Below are 19205 nucleotides of genomic sequence, written 5' to 3'. Positions count from 1 at the left end.
CCCGTCCACCAGTTGGCAGCCGAGAACGTTACCACTGCACCAGCGAGCGGTGTGTGTGTGTGTGTGTGTGTGTGTGTGTGTGTGTGTGTGTGTGTGTGTGTGTTTTATAGGGGAAGTAAATTTCCCTATTTTGTTTGTTTATTCTTGCTAAATTCACGTTATTTTCTTGGTGTTAGGAAATACCTTTCGTCCTGAAATGAACTAATTGACCACGTTTTGCCTCAGTAGCACTAATGAAGTTTTTCTTTTCTTTTTTTACAAACTGAAAGTAGATCACCAATCCTTCCCGGTACGGTACTGGCGAATGTTGAACGGTGATATCATTTTTACGTAGAATCTCCTATAAGGCGAGAGAAAACGACTCAAATTTCATTTTCTATGATATTTTGTAAGGGAAACTAAGGTAACCTCCCCATATTATATATACGTATATATTTAATCGTTCCCATGACTTATTTTCCCATCACAGCTTCAGCTGCCCCGCTGCTGCCTCCTTTTAAACCCCTTGGCTTACTATTATCTGCTTTCTTGCCAACTTTATTGCAGATTTTGATGTTATGGTGGACATACTTTCCAAATGTGAATGAATTTGTGTGTGTGTGTGTGTGTGTGTGTGTGTGTGTGTGTGTGTGTGTGTGTGAGAGAGAGAGAGAGAGAGAGAGAGAGAGAGAGAGAGAGAGAGAGAGAGAGAGAGATTAATGTGTTTGTTTATTTGTTTGTTAATACGTGTGAATGACTGTATGTGTATGTGCATGTGTATGCGTGTGTGTGTTTGTAAGTGTTCATGTGTGTGAATGAGAGTCTATTTGTAAAAGTTTAACAACGTTAACATGGATAAATTAGAAAAAAAATGATCCTTAAGACTAATAACAGATGCACTGAGACCATAAATACAGATCACACACACACACACACACACACACACACACACACACACACACACACACACACTTCCACTCAGAGCCTATAAAACTGAAAGGCAGACAGTTCACTGCACCAGCTCAAGACCTATATAACCTGCCACTTCATACTGCATCATCCCATCCACAAAGAACAAGAAATGAAAAACTGCCCAACACTACACTACATGGAGCACCTTAGCAACATCCCCCTTCCTCCATCCTACACTACAATACACAAACACATACATATACACACAACCACCAATGCCATCCACAACCTTCAGCCAAACACAACCCTTCATGACCCACCACCAAACATCCACCCCTCAGACACTATCCTACCAAGAGGCATACAAGTACACCTGGCCAGACTGGGCTGCGGTCACCATTCTTCCCTTAATACCAACACAAAAAACAAATCAAATAATGCACGATACCCACACTGTAATGCAGCCCCCCATACCAGAACACATACACTCGCTTCATGCACCTCATTATCATGACACAATCCTTCAAACATAACCTCAGCAAAAGACCTCCGGGAGCGACCGGTTGACGTGATCGGTCTCCTGCAGTCCACTGAGTTAAGATGATGCTGAGGTTCCAACAAGAACAACAACAATAACCCTTGAAATATTTGAATTTATATTTACACGTTCTTGATGCTGACAAGAAGGAAACGTTCTCACCAGGCTTCCGATTTCCCCCAGAATAAATCAAACTCAAATTTTCGCGGCAGTATTATTACATTTTCCTGGTGGACGTCATTTTTTATTTAGATTTATTATTTCTCCTTCAGTACGAGTCCCAGCACTACCGAACGTGGTTACTGAAGGCCAAGCAGGAAAGGGTACATGAGAGAAAGAACTAAGCAGGAAAGGGTAGGCCTACATAAGAGTAAAGGCCATGCAAAAAAAAGGGTACATGAGAGAAAAAGCCATGTAAGAAAGGGTACACGAAAGAAAAGGCCAATCAGGAAAGGGTACATATGGGAAAAAAAAGTCGAACAGGTAAGGGTACATATGGAAAAAAGGTAGTCGGGCCAGTGATATTTTCGGGTCGTTCGGTAAAGGTATGCAGTGCCAAATCCACCCTAACTTCCACCCTCAAGATTCGCCATACCCAGGGAGGCTGACAGCAGGGTTGGGGAGATAATTTGCAGCTCCTGCAAGATTACTCAAGTCTTCTTGGGTATGGCCAATTTGAGGTAAGTAACGATATGAATTAGGCACAAGCCCTACAAAGTTTGGCTCAGTTCTTCATTAAACGTCAGTAGTTACAGAAAACGTGGTTTTCCCTGGTATAAGAAAGAATGATGTTATGAGTAACTTAAATTTCTCTGCTATGTGTAGACAGCTGCTGACAGTCCACCTACCCGTCATGTCTCTCACTGAAAATCTTCGCTCAATAGCCCGCACTTACCCAACCATCCTATTCACGTTTATACTGACGGTTCTGTTCTCGCGATGGTTCTGGCCGGGCGAGGACTATCCTTGCCTTTATCATTGCCCTCCTTTACCAAGGCGGAGTGGTAATGTTTTTGCCTGTGTGTGTGTGTGTGTGTGTGTGTGTGTGTGTGTGTGTGTGTGTGTGTGTGTGTGTGTGTGTGTGTGTGTGTGTGTGTAAAAAAAAAAAAAAAAAGTTTGTGATTTTAACCAAACTTGGTGGAAGGACTAAGGGCCGGCCACGGGTTTGGCCTGTTGTTTTAAGAACAGTAGATTAAAGGTCAGGGTCATAGGGCTGTGTCAAAGTTTGACATAGCAAGGTCATAATAAAGGTTTCATAAAATTTAAGATAAACTTGGTGGAAGGGTTGAGGGTAATGGGGAATCTATTTTAAAAGAATCAATGGTCAAGCTCAGTGGGTAAAATCAGAGTTCGACCCAAGTGTCAGTGTGGGAAGAAAACAACTAAAACAGCTTTTGTCCTGATCTGAACCAAACTTAGCAGAACAATTGAGGATCATCCAATGGGTTTATCTATTTTTTTTTTTTTTTTTTTAGAACAACTGGGCAAAGGTTAAGGTCACATGACAAGTTAAAAGTCAAAATTAAAATGTAATGAGTCTAGTGAAAGATGGGGAGGAAAGACCGAAAAATGGAAAGAAAAGAAAAAGTAGGATGAAGTGAATTTTATGCGATGAAAGTGCCATATCTTGCCACAACTGACCTGGGTTTTAAAGTTCGTAGCAAGGGCATACTGTTTTGCAATTATTAGTGCCGATTCGGTAATTGAGTGCCGATTCGGTTATTCGTTGCACCCGTACGGTAGTCCTCTGGAAGTGTAGATCAAATAATATGAAGTGACATTCAGGGAGTAGGCTGTGGCACCAACTGATCAGGCTGATACTCCCAAAGAGGATGGGAATGCTGGTGACAAGGAGAACTGGAGCTCCTGCTTCAATAGTCATTAAGATGCCCTTGCTGACCTTTTCAGTGTGACACTAACTTGGACAGTGGGCCAGCATACTCTCCCAAACAATTTTCTCTATTCCATGCACTACTTTACATGCGCTTTACATTCCACACAACGTACCCCACTATGTCACAGGTTTTGACGCCAGCAAGGTCATGCGGCCAAGAAACTTTGCTCTCGCTACCTAGTGGCTGACCTGACGGGAGGCGTGACGTAAGCTCTGTCGACGTAGTTTTGGGGACCGGGATGGAATGGTGTTCGGATCTGTGCTAGAGGTTACAGGGCACTGCGGCTTCCAGGCTGCCGCATATGTCTAACAAAGAGGGGCCTGAACCCAGGAGCAGTGCTCCAGGAGGCTGCCCTACCAGTGAGTGCATAATGGCAAGTATTGTGCCAAGTCGCGCTTGGAGGGTATCCCTGTAGGTGTCCAGGCAGGGTGACGCGAGGCCACTGCCACAGCTACTGACCACAGCTGTTGGGTTATGGGTCCCAGGTCCCATACCTGGACATGGGACTGTGCGGATGGGCGGGGCCTGTGATCTGTCTCTCCACTTTATTTTATGCCTACCGAATCTGACAAAAAAAAAAAAAAAGAGAAATATCAAACCAAGCTGGAGGAAACTAAATCATCCATGGGGATCAGAGTGGCATCATGGAATGTGGGTAGTTCGAACGGTAGAGCGGGGGAAGAAGTTGAAGCTAGAGTAAGAGGTGGCTGGTTGTTGGCTGTGTACAGGTTAGGCATACGGGAGGATCAGCCAGAATGGCTGCTGGGAGAGACTGTAGGTATAAGTTATATTGGCAGGGAAGTGCAGGTAGATATGGTTGAATGGGTGTGCTGGTTAAAGAAAAATGGGTGGAATATGTCATGAATGTAATGAAAATGAATGAATGGATTATAGCAGTGAAAATTTTGTTCGGTAGGCTCAAATTCCATTTATATCGGTGTATGTTCCATAGGCTGGCTGTGAAATATGCTTTTCAGGAGAAGTCAAGAGAGAGGAGGTTGATTACATATGAGTCTGGGGGAAATAGTAGCCAGATTGACTATATCTTGGTCAGGAGGGCTGATAGGAGGTTGGTTGGGGATGTCAAAGTTAGAGTGAGTGATGAGTGTGTGCATGAGCACAGATTACTGATATGTGACATGGTGCCTAAGGAGCCGGTGGTGAAGAAGAGAACCTATGCACATAGGAGGAAAATATGTAGGTTGATAAACAGAGGCTTGAGTGTTGCAGCTGCACGAGGCTTTTACATGAAAGAGTGTTAGTGCCAACTTTAACATATGGATGTGAGACTATGGTGTGGCATGAAAATGAAGTCAAGAGTGAGAGCAGTGGAGATAGGACTGCTGAGGAATGTATGCGGAGTAAAGATAGTGCATAGGATACGAAATAATGTGATTCGTAAAAGATGTGGCGTGAGGAAGTCTGTAGACACCAGAATCGAAGAGATAATGAAGGTAAAGGAGAGAGTTCTGGAAGGTATGATTGAGGAAAGAGTGAGTATTGGTGAGATGCAGTTTGGGTTTATGCCAGGCAAAGGGACCACTGCTGCCATATTAAATGTCTGACAGCTTTAACAGAAACATATAGGAAAGAAAAGGGATCTGTACTTTGTTTTTGCTGATCTGGAGATGGCCTTCGACAAAGTCCCCAGGGACGTGGTGAAGTGGGCAATTAGAAAGCTTCGGATCGAGGAGTGGCTGGTCAGAGTGGTTATGGATATGTATGTGGGAGCTAGCATCCAGGTGAAAGTGAATGGAGATTTGAGTGGAGTTTTCCGTAAATGTTGGGGTGCATCAGGGATCAGTCTTGGGCCCCTTAGTGTTTATCATGGAGCTTGAAGCCCTCTAATGTGACTTCGGAAATTGTTTTCCATAGATGTTGTATGCTGATGACTTGGTGTTGATTGCAGGGAATGAAAGCGAGGTAGAGGAGATATTTGGGAAGTGGAGAGATGGGTATGGGGCACAAGGGCTTGAGAGTAAATGCAGATATGACAAAAGTGATAGTATCTAGGGTTTGTGGCAGTACTGACACAGATGAGGGAGAGTGACCATGTAAGGTTTGCCACAAGGGCGTGGGAAGTCATTCCATCTTGTGCAGTGTTTGTGATAAGTGGGTGCGTGAGAGATGTAGTGTTATTAGAAGCAGACTGGGAGATAATGCTGATTTCGTGTGTGCTGTATGTTGGGGAAAGCATATGGAAATTGTCAGGCGTGAATGGATTGATTTTACTGGTGAGTCACTTGTGTGTATGGAAGAGTTTTGTTACCTGGGAAGCATGTTATGTGCTGGAGGAGGAACAGGAGCTAAGCTCTGTGGCTAGAGTGAGGAGTGGTTGGAACATGCTCATGGAGCTGTTGCCTCTACTGACAATGAGAAGGCTCTCCCTGCATGCTAGGGGATCTTCGTATGCGGCACGTGTTAGGTGTGTAATGCTGTATGGTAATGAGACCTGGGCAGTAAAGGAAGAGGATATTCGTAGGCTCAAATGTACAGAAATGACAATGATTAGGTGGATGTGTAGTGCGTCCTTGAATGTGAGGCCTGGAGGGGCTAGGTTTACAAATGAAGAGTTGAGAGGAAGGATGGGACTGGAAAAAGACCTAGGACGAGGTTATAGAGTGTGACCTAAGGGATAATAAACTAAACAGGGAGGCTGTCGGAGAGTGAGCAGTGTGGAAAGCCACCATTAGATGACCAAGGCCGAGGCATGGAAGCATGGTGGAGCCTTTAAAATGAAGGCAAAAGTGAAAACAAATATGGAGAGCAAAGAAGGCATTTAGAAGGATGATGATAATGACAATTATTATGGATCAGGAAAGAGTGTATGACTGGGCAAAGAATGAAGGATTAAAGGAGAATTTGTGAATGTACGGAATAGAACTTATTTTATGAGTAATAAATTACTGAAGAGGGATGTAAAGCGAGTGGTTCAGACAAGAGTGAATTATGTCCCATTAGCTTTTCAGTTTCACGCATGACGGACACTCCGTCTAGAAAAGGGGCGGTGGGCCCCCCGACGTCCAGGTGGCCGCCGGGCGGTTGGCCGTTGAGAACCCTGGCCTTTGGGGATGGGACGGCGAGCACCACCTCTCCTAGGAAAGGGGCGATGGGCTCCCCGCCGTCCAGGTGGCCGTCGGGCAGTTGGCCGTCGAGAACCACGGCCTTTGGGGATGGGACGACTAGCCCCACGCCTGATGGTGGTAAGCCTGCGCACGCCACCCCCCATGGTGGTTGGCCTGCGTATGCCTGGCCTGGCCTTGGTGGGCCTGCGCATGCCTGGCCTGGCCTTGGTAGGCCTGCGCACACTTCGCCTGACCTTGGTGGGCCTGTGCATGCCTGGCCTGACAATGGTGGGCCTGCGTACACCTCGCCTGACTGTGGTGGGCCTGTGCACACCTTGCTTGACAATGGTGGGCCTGCGCACGCCTCGTCTGATTGTGGTGGGCCTGCGCACGCTTTGCTTGACAATGGTGGGCCTGCGCACACCTCGCCTGACCGTGGTGGGCCTGTGCACACTTCGCTTGGCAATGGTGGGCCTGCGCACACTTCGCTTGGCAATGGTGGGCCTGTGCACACTTCGCTTGACAATGGTGGGCCTGCGCACACTTCGTCTGACCGTGGTGGGCCTGCGCACACTTCGCCTGACCGTGGTGGGCCTGCGCACACTTCGCCTGACCGTGGTGGGCCTGCGCACATTTCGTTTGACGATAGTGGGCCTGCGCACACCTCGCCTGACTGTGGGGGGCCTGCGCACACCTCGCTTGACTGTGTGGGGCCTGCGCACGGCTCGCTTGACAACGATGGGCCTGCGCACGACTCGCTTGACAACGATGGGCCTGTGTACGACTCGCTTGACAACGACGGGCCTGCGCACGACTCGCTTGACAACGACGGGCCTGCGCACGACTCGCTTGACCATCGTGGGCCTGCGCACACCTCGCTTGACCATCGTGGGCCTGCGCACGCTTTGCTTGACAATGGTGGGCCTGAGTACACCTTGCCTGACCTTGGTGGGCCTGCGCACACCTCGTCTGACCACGGTGGGCCTGCTCACACCGCGCCTGACCATGGTGGGCCTGCGCACACCGTGCCTGACTGTGGCAGGCCTGCGCACACCGCGCCTGATGATGGTGGGCCTGCGCACACCGCGCCTGACTGTGGTGGGCCTGCGCACACCTCGCCTGATTGTGGTGGGCCTGCGCACACCTTGCCTGACGATGGTGGGCCTGTGCACACTGCGCCTGACCGTGGTGGGCCTGCGCACGCCTCGTCTGACCATGGCGGGCCTGCTCACACCACGCCTGACCGTGGTGGGCCTGTGCACACCGCTCCTGACCGTGGCAGGCCTGTGCACACTGCGCCTGACTGTGGTGGGCCTGCGCACACCTCGCTTGGTGATGGTGGGCCTGCGCACACCGCGCCTGACTGTGGTGGGCCTGCGCACACCTCGCTTGGTGATGGTGGGCCTGCGCACACCGCGCCTGACTGTGGTGGGCCTGCGCACACCTCGCTTGGTGATGGTGGGCCTGCGCACACCGCGCCTGACTGTGGTGGGCCTGCGCACACCTCGCCTGATTGTAGTGGGCCTGCGCACACCTCGCCTGATTGTGGTGGGCCTGCGCACACCTCGCCTGATTGTGGTGGGCCTGCGCACACCTCGCCTGACAATGGTGGGCCTGCGCACACCTCGCCTGACTGTGGTGGGCCTGCGCACACCTCGCCTGATGATGGTGGGCCTGCGCACACCGCGCCTGACGATGGTGGGCCTGCGCACACCTCGCTAGGTGATGGTGGGCCTGCGCACACTGCGCCTGATTGTGGTGGGCCTGCGCACACCTCGCCTGATTGTGGTGGGCCTGCGCACACCTCGCCTGATTGTGGTGGGCCTGCGCACACCTCGCCTGATTGTGGTGGGCCTGCGCACACCTCGCCTGACGATGGTGGGCCTGCGCACACCTCGCCTGACGATGGTGGGCCTGCGCACACCTCGTCTGATTGTGGTGGGCCTGCGCACACCTCGCCTGATTGCGGTGGGCCTGCGCACACCTCGCCTGACGATGGTTGGCCTTCGCACACCTCGCCTGACGATGGTGGGCCTGCGCACACCTCGCCTGATGATGGTGGGCCTGCGCACACCTCGCCTGACGACGGTTGGCCTGCGCACACCTCGCCTGACGATGGTGGGCCTGCGCACACCTCGCCTGATTGCGGTGGGCCTGCGCACACCTCGCCTGATTGCGGTGGGCCTGCGCACACCTCGCCTGACGATGGTGGGCCTGCGCACACCTCGCCTGATTGCGGTGGGCCTGCGCACACCTCGCCTGACGATGGTTGGCCTGTGCACACCTCGCCTGACAATGGTTGGCCTGCGCACACCTCGCCTGACGATGGTGGGCCTGCGCACACCTCGCCTGATGATGGTGGGCCTGCGCACACCTCGCCTGATTGCGGTGGGCCTGCGCACACCTCGCCTGATTGCGGTGGGCCTGCGCACACCTCGCCTGATTGCGGTGGGCCTGCGCACACCTCGCCTGATGATGGTTGGCCTGCGCACACCTCGCCTGATTGTGGTTGGCCTGCGCACACCTCGCCTGACGATGGTAGGCCTGCGCACACCTGGCCTGACGATGGTGGGCCTGCGCACACCTCGCCTGATTGTGGTGGGCCTGCGCACACCTCGCCTGATGATGGATGGCCTGCGCACACCTCGCCTGATTGTGGTGGGCCTGTGCACACCTCGCCTGACGATGGTTGGCTTGCGCACACCTCGCCTGATTGTGGAGGGCCTGCGCACACCTCGCCTGATGATGGTGGGCCTGCGCACACCTCGTCTGATGATGGTGGGCCTGCGCACACCTCGCCTGATGATTGTGGGCCTGTGCACACCTCGTCTGACAGTTATGGGCCTGTGCACACCTCGTCTGACAGTTATGGGCCTGCGCACACTTCGCCTAAGGGTTGTGGGCCTGCGTGTACCTCGTCTGACAGTAATGGGCCTGCGCACACTTGGCCTGACTGTGGTGGGCCTGCGCACTCCTGGCTTGATGGTGGTGGGCCTACGTTCATGTGGCCTGATGGCAGTGGGCCTTCGCACACTTGGCCTGATGGTGGTAGGCCTGCTCACGCCTGGCCTGACAGTAGTGGGCCTGCGCACACGTGGCCTGACGGTGGTGGGCCTGCGCACACGTGGTCTAATGGTGGTGGGCCTGTGCACGCCTCGCATGACTGTGGTGGGCCTGCGCATGCCTGGTCTGGCAGTGGTGGACCTGCGCACACGTCGCCTGACAGTGGTGGGCCTGTGCACGCCTCGTCTGACCGCGGTGGGCCTGCGCACACCTCGCCTGGCTGTGGTGGGCTTGAGCACGCCTCGCCTGGCGGGTTTCATTTTAGGTTTTGTTGGGGGTCTCCTTTTTGGTTTCGGCGGAAATCTCGTTTTTGATTTTTCTACAGGTCTCATTTTTGGTTTGGGTGGGGGTGTTATTTTTGTTTTGTATGTGGGAGGTGCTTTAGTCGATTTAATAGCTGGAATTTCCTTTTTGTGTGGTGCCCGTCGCAGGATACTTGGTGTGGGCGTCTTTTGCGATTTTACTCCGCATCCGTCTCCTGGAATGGCTGTGGTCATGCTAGAGGTAACTGTTGTAAGCTCCTCTACTTCACCCAGACTTTGCTAATATTGAACCGATGTGTTCACGGCCACCCCTGGGTCCGATATTCCTTGGCCTGAGGCCCCATTATCATTATCGGAGTCGGCCTGGGGCATGGGCGAGGTGGTCTGGGCCAGGGAGGAAGTGGGCTCCGTAGTCTGGGGCGTGGTTGGAGTGGTGTGAATGAGGGGGGAAGTGGGGAAGGGGGGCTACGTCGTGAACGGGGTGATCTCGGGCGTGTAAAGGATCGGGGGATCAGTGTCGGAGTCGGCCTAGAGCATGGGGCACTTGGGAGAGGTGGCCTGGGCCAGAGAGGAAGTGTGTTAAGTAGGCTGGGGCGTGGCTGGAGTGGTCTGAATTAGGGGGGAAGTGGGGAAGGAGGACTAGGGCGTGAAAGGGGTGATCTCGGGCGTAGAGGGGATCTGAGGCATTATCGAGGTCATGGTGTTCTCGATCACGCCCTCCTTCAAATTCATCCCCTCTCCTCCCCGCATTCCGGAGAAAGCTAAAACCAGAATTATAACACGTTTAAAATACATTTTTTTACTTAGAGTTAGCTTATTCACTTGTACAGCCCAATGTCGTCTTATTTTAAGCAAATTTTGGTTGAACCGGGATGATGAAAGGGAGGAGAACAAGAACAAGGTGGTGAAACAGAAAAATATAGGATGGAAAGTATGAAGACCGAGGAGAATGTGGAAGGAACCTAAGGAAGAGGAAGGTGAAGAGGAAGATCAAGAACAATGTGGAGGAGCAGCCTGCGTATGAGGATGAGTGGTGTGTCGTGAGACGAGGTCATTACTAAATAAGGAAAGAATTATTAAGGACATTTTCCTCGGTCATCCCTGACAGCAAGCAACTGAGCGGAAATGACACGGGGAAAACTTCCAACAAAATTTTCCTTTAACTGCGACACGCGATCGTCAGCTTAATCTCATTTAGCCCCATCCGTAAATGGCGCCCAGCTCTTTTAAAAAAATAGGTCTCCAGTAAACAATTCCGTAAATGAGAAATCATATTCTTGCCATGGCAGATGATTTTTTTTCAACGCTTTCCGTCCTCCAAGTGCTAAAATGCTCGGTTCAAGTACGGGTGTAATGTTACATGCACCCCACCTACATTCATCGTTTCTGTGTGAGTGGGCTGTGCCATCCAACACCACTCCCTCCGGCCCGTGCTCAGTACGCCACCTTACTGTACTCGTACATTCTTCACGAACCCCACATACCTACAACAATCATGATAATTATGCAATCCATGCAATCCATACATACTCCTCTGCAGCTCCATTTCTATAACCTAATCATATGTAATGCACGATATCGATTCACACTCCTCAACAGCTCAACTTCCATTGTTCTCTCTCCAAACTGCCATAACTCTTATCATACCAAAGTCTCGCAGCCAAAAGCGGCACCCCTTGAACCTAATTCTCACAGGTTCAGGAGACGTTCTAGCACCTCTTCCTTGGCGATTTAGCTTGCATATTGCACCTTTTTATTCCCTTTAAAGTAATATATCACTTTTAAAAACTGACATAACTTGTGCAAGTATCACAGACGAGAATGCCAACGTGCCATATGGAGGAATAAACCGATAATAGAAAGGTTATCGGGAGCTGCCTCAGCCAGCGAGTATTATGCACTTGCCTTCCTCTCTCACCCACTGTGCCCGGTCAAGGCAGCCACATCACCCACCAACCTTAATCTAGTGGTAAAGGGGACCCATTTTACTTTTTATTCCTGCCAACTTGTTACGATTTGATTTAGCTTAGGATAGACTTTTCTATCCAGCGGGGTTGTGTAGCCTTAATATACCTCTTCAGTACAAGACCTCTCCCAAGCTGCACATACATTGTCTGGTAGCAGCAAGAACAAACCAGAAAGACTTCCATATGGTTAACGCTTTCAGTTCATGAAGTGACATTTCACTTCATACTCGCTACCTCCTGAAGGTTCATTCACCTTTGGACAGACTTTCTGAAATGCAGAGGTTAAATACTGTACAATCTTCATTTACCTCTTTGCTGCTACATGTCTCAAGAGCTGTGTAAAATCGTCTGGAGGCAGAAAGAATAAATCAAACAAGTCACCGGAAAAGAGGGATAAGTACTTCAACAGAGAGACTTTTCGAAAAGTGGATTATTCTTGCTACCTCCATGGTCAGTTTTTACATAGTCTAGGGCAGACTTCTTTGTAGTGGAGGCGTCTCTGAAAACTACTTTTAACTAGCCCTAATTCCAGTTTGAAAGTCTCTCCACTAAGCTGAACATAACTGTCTGATGGCAGCAGGCGTAAAACAGAAAACACGTCATCCTAGTAAAAAAAAAATGACCATGTAACTTCGATGGCGTCTTATCATTGCATTCTCGTCACAACTAAACAGTTTTATCCAGCTCAGGGGAAACCTATTGTAGCGAAGGAGTTTACGGAGATGTCTGTAACCCCTTCACTGAAAGAGGTGTAGCCTAACGTGCATGTTGTGATCCCAGGCTCATCTGAATGTGAACTCGATGGGCTGCAGGCTGAAGCTGTCCATCTCCTGTAGTCCACTGTCTTCCATTTAGGGGGATAGGCATAGGAAGGGAGTTGGGGGGAAGTTTGCATAACCGAGCAGCCGTGTCGCCCAATTATAATAGTGCCACTACGGGAAGGCGTGCCTCTCCAGCAACCGTTAAGTTCTATAAGGTCACCTAACAGTAACAAGGATAGAGTAGAAAAGCCGTCATCGTGATAAATTGGTTAACTAGCCCATTCCCCGACACACACACACACACACACACACACACACACACACACACACACACACACACTCCATCACTGCACCAAGGCACCTCATACTCGTATCTTTCTCCAGTTCACCCCTTCGTTACGTTACGTCGTTTAATTTATTTGTGCTACATTCAGACGACCTGAAGAGGTTAGGTTTTGTTTTATAAGCCCCTCCACGATATCTCCTTTAAGCTCAAAAAATCGTCTGGTAGTGGCTTGATGGGAATGAAAACTACGTCATCGGATTGAACGGAGAACGTATTTATTAATCTTTTAACCCCTTCAGTCTGGTGACACCGAATAGTTTAAATTTGCTACAGGCGATTTTATTCAGCCTAGGGAAGGCCTCTTGTTCCGACGGGAGTAATGAAGGCTCCATGTAACTCCGTCCCTTCGAAGAGTGTATAAAATCGTCTGGAGATAACAAGTATAAATTGAAAAAAACATAATCGGAGTGAAGGAATTGTGCTTACACTGGGTATAAGAGTGCTTGTATACCGTGTGTTACAGGCAGATTGTGAAATATATATATATATTTTTTTCGTGAAAGGACAAGCCTCTTTCTGAAATAAGGCTAAATTGGATTGGGTTAATTTAGGTTAGGCTGATTAAGGCTGAGGTTCGGTTAGGCTGGGATAATCTAGGTTTGCTTAGGTTAAGTTATCCTAACCACAACCATAATCTGCCATAATTTACCAAACTATCATAATTTAACCTTAACCTAAGTTAACCTAACCTTACCTAAGTTATCCCAGCCAAACCTGACCTCAGCCTAAATTACCTTGACCTAAACCAACCCAAGTCAGTGTAATCCCATTTCACGAACTGACTAGCCTTTTCACAAAATGACTGATTTCACAATCTGCCTGCAACATATATATGTCCGCCTTCACCCAAACAGTTAAAGGTTTGATCCGCCTCTGTTCCCTACCCACATCAACAACCATACCTCAATTTCTCACACATTCATTTACAACATATATCCACCTTCTTCTTGGCCTACCACGCCTTCTCCAACCTTCAGACTAGCTCAGATACACCCTTTTTTCTACCCTATTTTCACCGATGCTCTACACAGAGCATATGGCACACTCTTTCAACCTCTGTTTGTCCACAGATTTCCTTACTCTAGATCTTTCATTCATCCATCCATCATTCAATCCTACGTTGCCCCATGAGAAGCGCAGAAGCCCGAGGTTAGGCAATTTGGTCCTGACATTTAAGATGACAGTGACCAGCCTCACTCATCCCTGAGTGGCATTACGCGTGCAATAAACCCCAACCAACCCTTGGATATAGACCTTCACCGGCTCAATCCGTTTAGAGCACCTTAATTACCCAATAAACCACCAGGCGCCATAATTTGGTTATATGGCTACCACCCGGCGTAGTAAATGGTTTCCTGGTGTACAGGAAACTATTTGGGCTGTCACTCAGTGTAGAGTCACACACAGGCAGAAGGATGAGGAAAGAATGAAGGAAAGACAGAAGAGGGGTTGTAAAGTCATCCGTTGGCAGAGGGATGAGGAAAGAATGAAGGATAGAGAGACAGAAGAGGATGGATGGAAAGAAGGATGGAGGAGAGGAAAAGGCAGACACCCGAGAGCAGCACTACATCGAGTGAGTGGATGATGAGCGCCCTCACCTACTACATCGCCCCCACCTACCACATAATCTTTCACGAATTATTATTCCTTATCCTAACCGTTCTAAACATTCCACGACTTTCCTCAGTAACTTCATTTTACACTGCTTGTTCTCTTGATTGATCATTTTCATGTCACACCATGGTCTCACACCCGTATGTTAACGTAGGAACTAGAACTCTTTAATGTAAGCCCCTTGCAGCCTTCACATACAGACATCTGTTTCACATATAGGTCTTCATAGCATCAGCCACTCTCCTTGCCCGTGCTTCTCTACTTTCTACTTCCTTTGCACAAATACCTAAACAAATGCGCCTGTAGACAGCATGAATAAGATACAAAATACGGCATTGGAATGAAGGGGTTCGGAGAAAAAAATACCGGAAGAGCATGCCAAGATGTACTATGCAAAATAAAGGCTTAGTTAAAGTCTTTCAGTACGATGGTGTCTTTTTTTAGATCAGATTTGAAGCCGCTAAACCATTTTATTTACCAGTACCTTCAGGGAGACTTCTTATACTTAGTTACTGTTGTGGTTTAGGCTGGTGCGGACAGTAACTCAACAGACTGTAGACTGAAATTGCCCTTATCCTGGAGTCCATTCCACTCCCTTCAAAGGACAGGGATTTAAGGGACGTTTGTACAGTCGGCTCCACTTACGAGCTCGCAGGCACCTCAAGGGATGGTGTGTTGGAAAGTGTTACGGCACTATAATATCTGCGTACAGTGGCAAAAACAAGGATGTGTGAACACTTCCTGGGATGCAATATGAGACCCATCATAAGCATCAGTCACTCACCGTACTCACCAGTCATCCACCACACTCTTCAGTCACCCAACATCCGCACCAATCACTTACCACCCTCACCCGTCACCCACAACCCTCTTCAATCACCCGCCACCCTCGCCAGTCCCTCAATACCCTCACCAGTCACCCACCATCCTCACCTGTCATCCACCACCCTCAACTACCACCCATTTTCTTCACCAGTCACCCACCGTCCTCATCAATCACCCACCACCCTCACCAGCCACTCACCACCCTCATCAATAACACACACACACACACACTAATTTCTTTCACCCAATAAATATTCCACAGGCACCAAAAGGTCGTGGAAAAGTTTGCCATGATGTTCGCTGGCTTCATTAATATTTCATTCTGCCAGGGAAAAAAATAAATAAATAAATCAGGCGTACAGTTTTCCTCGTTATTCTTTTTACATATATTTGTTTTCTTTGTGTAGAGTGAAAATTTGACAAATTTGTGGTGGGCCGGGATGAAGCGCTCATATCTGCACTCACCACATGTTAAATCGCATTACGAACGCCAGATCCGTCTCGTTGCTAGGAGACCAAGCGTTCGTCCCAACACTGGCTCTGACTTCGGCTTAAATGCTGGACTGCAGGTGCTTAATTTGGTACGTTCAGTCACAAGCGCATAAGAATATATCTGAATTTGTAATGGAATTTAATTAAGAGTGTGATCCGTATGATATCGGTCCAATCGAATCAATGAAAAAAAACGAAAACGCACTGCTACCAACAAACGGACAACAGGGGAAACAAAAGACAATCGGTTGGAAGTAACTGGATTAGATAACGACTGAAGAGTTTTGAAAGAAGCTGCGATGCACGTAAGGCGATCAGAACCTCTCAATCAGCGCGGGAACTCTATGATCCCACTTACCTCGGGCAATATTTCGTATCTGCTGAGGACAGGAATTGAGTTAGGTGGGATCCCGTTGCCAGCCACGTATATAATGAGGTACGGCGCGCCACCCGGCCTGTGGGAGATGGCGATTTTGTGGTAATCCGGCCAAAGTTTATGTTGGGGGATAAAATTTACTGTCGGTGCACCTGTAGAGCGGCTGTCCATCACAGTCCGGGAAACTGATGACAGGAAATACGAGATAGGACAAGGCTCACATTAATATCACTTTATTTTGCCGAGTTGATAATAGCAGTCTTTGTAACCACATTATCTTTAAACTTATACTCCAGTTAAAATATATATATATATATATATATATATATATATATATATATATATATATATATATATATATATATATATATGCTTATTCTACAAAGCAAATACTAGGAACAGAAGGGGAAAAAAAGAGGAATATAATAAGAAACATACCTGCCTTTAAATTGTCTGCTAAATAACAAATAAAACAGGTCATCTTGGTTATTATCAACTGTGTGTGGCTTATAGCTCCTTGCTTGTAAGAATTAACCAAGTGACACAGTTAGCTTCACCCGATCCTCCTTACTCCATCATGTCGCATCCAACCTTCCTAATATAACTTTCTTTACTTTACTTGCTGCAACCTCACTCAAACCTGTTTTCCTTAACTTTAGCTTGAAAATAATTAATTAATTAAATAAATAACTTTTTGAGCCTAACCTAATCAATCAAACTTTTTTCCTCATACAGGAAAGAACCAAAGGTGTCTCTTCCTTCCAAAACTGAAAAAGGAATGCCAAACTCAGAATTGTTTTAAGTCGAGATAACTGGACTGTTTCATATTATACAATGGAGGTTATAGGTACTGGGGATGACAGTCTGTTGAACACACTTTCAGAATTCAGCAACTGTGTACATGAAAGACTGGCAGTACATAGAAACTCTTGCTTCAATGAGCTGGACAGAAGGGCGGCGGGAGTGTGTGGCTAAACTGATGTTGCGTGCCCTCCGTAATGGAAGGCAGTGACGAGAGAGAGAGAGAGAGAGAGAGAGAGAGAGAGAGAGAGAGAGAGAGAGAGAGAGAGAGAGAGAGAGAGAGAGAGAGAGAGAGATCGCATAGACAAGGATGCTAAGGGGTCTATCTATCTTTTGCCAGACGCCATAATCCCGTGAGGGGTGGCTATTTGACTTTATTTGTTTTACGGGAAGGGGCACTAACCCTTCATCAACCCACTTGCTGACACGTAGGGAACACGTATGGTTTGGTTATATGGTTACCACCCAGCGTTGTAAATGGTTTCTTGGCTTACAGGAAACCATTTGGCTTGTCACTCAATGTAATGCCACCTGTAAGGAGAGAAAAGCATTAAGAAGTGACAGGAAAGATGGGCAAAATAGGAAGAGAAGAAGGCAGGCACAGAAAATGAATGATAAAGACTAAGAAAGAAGTAGGCAGCACTACATCAAGTGAGTGGATGATGGTCGCCACCACCTACCACTATGCTGAGGTGTATTGTGGAAAAAAAAATAAATAAATAAAAATAAAAGGCAGGAAGGAACTGCTAAGAAGCTTCGTATGCTACCAGGAAGTCGGCCTTCTAACCTAACCTGGTCTTGCCTGATCTAAATGAAAAAAAAAAAACAGTGAGTTGGTACGGGCGTGCAACCAAGATGGCGGGCGTGACCAGAGGAGTAACACGGGAGCATTTCGGCTGCCGCGGTGTTTTTATGAACTTAAAAAAAAAAGTCCGTCTCAAAAAAATAAAAATAAATAAATAAATAAATAACAAATGTCCGTCGCAAGTCAGAATATAATATGAAGTACTTTATTTTTAGCCACGTCGTTAATCGTGGTGGTTTTTATTATTTCGGTGCCTTATGCTCATTTTTAGTACATTAATAGTAGTAATAATAGTAGTAGTAATCAGCTGTAGTGGTAACCCTAGGCTCATATGAACGTGAACCCAGTGGAGAGCACGTCGGAGTAGCCTGTCTACACTCCACCATCTTTCTTTCGGGGGATAGGGAGGGATGACGGAACGTTTGCATGATTAAGCAACACCTCCCAGGCGTATCAGTGCCGACTCCTTGCCTTTGGTTCCTTTTTCTCTGCATCACACACACACACACACACACACACACACACACACACACACACGCACACACACACACATCCCTTTCCAGCAACTGAAGCCTATATCGTCTGCCATCAGTCGAAGTAATAAGCAAAGCAGGAAAATTCTCAGCCAGAAAATCACCTCCTTGAATCCTGTGACGGCCTTGGCTGGAGGGGTAGACCAAGGCTGTATCTATTATTTTTTTTATACAAGAAGGAACCAAAGGCCACAAGCCCGCAAGATTGTTCCCTTCATGAAAAAACAAAAACAAGATAACAGAGAGCCAAATTCAAGAGACCAGTTCAATTTTTTTTCCTGTCTAGGAAAAGGTGTCTGATGGTGCTAAGATTAGTAGAAAAAACGTACACACAGAGACACAAGCATCTTTCCAATGTCTGACGAATATATAGCGGAAAAATCGAACCATCTGAAACACGCACTAGAAGAGATAGGATTTTCACTGTATTTCGTCAGTGGTTAATTTTCTTCAGACAGAACTGGTAAGATTGTTGTTTCCTTGACTGTACGTCGTAGTAGTGAAGAAATTAATCCACTAACCCCTTCAGTCTCATGACGTGTTTTGTATCTTTTTCTTGTCACCCCCACACAACATTCAGGAGAGACGTCACTACTGTAGCGAAAGGACAAAATAAAAGTGCGGATTCGAAATGGAAGGGTTATATATACAATAGCCTTAACTTTAAAAAACTTCACCTCTAGGGTGCTCTCGTAGGCACGAAAAATCGTCAACAAACAGCGAGAATTATGCCAAATAAAACGGCGTCGAAGTTGTTGATACAGCCCAAACTCTTCTAGACACGAACCCAGTGCCCGGTAGGCTGATGTCACCCCTCTCCTGCAGTCCACCATCGAGGTTAAAGGGAGGGAGTTGAGGGACATTCGTACATCCGGGCAAGAGAGTCACCCCGTTATATCAGTGTCACCACATGAAGGCGTCCCTATGCAGCACTGTCGTTGTAGTGAAATATTAAAGAACAGGTGTACTC

This window comes from Coenobita brevimanus, chromosome 66 (assembly GCF_032717465.1).
Source record: "Coenobita brevimanus isolate Jiangsu-jjx chromosome 66, ASM3271746v2, whole genome shotgun sequence".
NCBI lineage: Eukaryota > Metazoa > Arthropoda > Malacostraca > Decapoda > Coenobitidae > Coenobita > Coenobita brevimanus.
This window is presented reverse-complemented; position numbering follows the sequence as displayed.